Genomic DNA, 1,936 nt, shown 5'->3' with positions numbered 1-1,936 from the left:
CATATCGAAAACACCACTGCCGAAGGTGCCGCAACGCTAAATCTGTCCCAGTCTCCCCTATCTTTTCATAGTTGAAGTACAAATTTCCTTTCATCTTTGTACGTTTGTTATAGAATAAATTACGTACGTTTTATATTTTTACATCGCTTCCAAAATACCAGCCTTATCAAAAGCCACAAATTTAAAGATATCCTCAGCCGTCAAAAACCGAAAATCCAAAAATAAATAAATATATTATATATAATTGTGTAGGCATTACAAGTTTGCAAGGTCTTTGAACCATGATGCAATATTCCAATCTATTTTCTTCTCCATCACGTGGGCATTAAAATATTTCTAGTTACAATTTAAGGAAATGACAAACTAAATTACCAATCAATGTGGGTTGAAGTGTTGCAGTGCCTCTTACTTGCAAATTTCTACTAGTATGTATTTCACATGAAATAAGAAAACGGAAGTATCACCTCTCTACCAGCGACAAAACCAAATCAGTACGTGCCAACATTGGTTTACAAAGGTGAAACTTAATAAAACAAATCAAACAACAATGAATGAGATTTTGTTTCTGTTTGCAGTATACGTATAAGTTTATGTGTGTTTGTTGTCAATACTAAACTGTCCCTCCGCCCGGCAAATATTGACATCGACACGTAAATGTCATTCGTTCATTTGTGTTTGCTTAACCGAGAAGTTATGATGTAAATTTGAAAAGTTAAAGCTTATTTAACGCCAACAGCACCGCCACACACCAAGTGTATGAACACCCTCTCGATACCTTTACTGGTATTTTTCCTTCCAATTGCCTGACACCACCTTCACCTTAAATATTCCAATAGATATATAGATATGAGTTGATCTACAAACATACATACAAAGTGGTTGGCATCATAGTTACAGAAACGAAAGCAACAACAACAACAACACATCCTCATTGTCAATATTACGTATTGAACTTATTTTGTATTGGCACACAAAAGTGTGAATGTTGTGCTATTACACACACTACCTACATTCAGTGCGGGCAAAGTCAGCATGTGCTTGGCATACCAACTGACTGGCAATGATGACACCCTCTTTGGTCTTTAGTCATGGTTATGACAATTGCCGTTTTTCCCCACCACAGTTGTTAGCAGCATCTCATCTTCATCACCGTATTCAGCATTCCCATGCCACAGATTCGGTGAAACCACGATTGTTGAATTTTTTCCTTTCTTCATTTCTTCGATTGGCATTCATGGTGAAATTAATAGGATTTAAGTCAGGCACAGACACAAAATTTAGTAATTTCCTTTAATTTGACGAATACAATGACAACTCTCTAGTCAATGTAAATATTTACTTACCTTCCATCGTAACAATAACAGCAAAAATGTGTAAGGATAAAGTTCATTTAACTACTATTTAGTTAATTGTTGTCTTTGTCTTTGTTAGGACAATTTGTAATTGGATAATTGCTCTAAGGACTTATATTAAGCGAGTCTTCTAATTTGAGCACATAGTTACATATGTATATATAGATTTTTTGTAATGCTGTCTAATTACAGCTGTTGACTATTTTATTCTGTTTGTAATTATGTAGTGTTAGCATTTAGAAGGAGAATAGGCAAGCGACAAACTAAAATTCAGATAAGGACAATTGGATTGACGTAACCTAAACGTTGTACATTCTATATAGGTATTTTTGTAAAGGGAATTTGTTGGTACTAGAAGGAACATTTGTCTTATGTCGGGGCTAAAAACTGATTAAAACCTCAATTAGAATGCTAATAATTAAATTTTAGTTGTCGGAAGATTTACTTTCCGGAATAGCCATCCTATTTCTAATACCAATGAAATTTCGCAAAGGATAGTATTCAGAAAAAAAAAATCATCTAAAATGTTATTTTCCAATAGCCATAATAATCCTAAGTATACAACTTCTGGTACTTACAGTATA

This window comes from Musca vetustissima, unplaced genomic scaffold, assembly GCF_032173495.1.
Source record: "Musca vetustissima isolate MV318-11 ecotype Yass unplaced genomic scaffold, APGP_CSIRO_Mvet_v1 utg56881, whole genome shotgun sequence".
Classification (NCBI taxonomy): Eukaryota; Metazoa; Arthropoda; class Insecta; order Diptera; family Muscidae; genus Musca; species Musca vetustissima.
Note: the sequence above shows the minus strand (reverse complement) of the source record.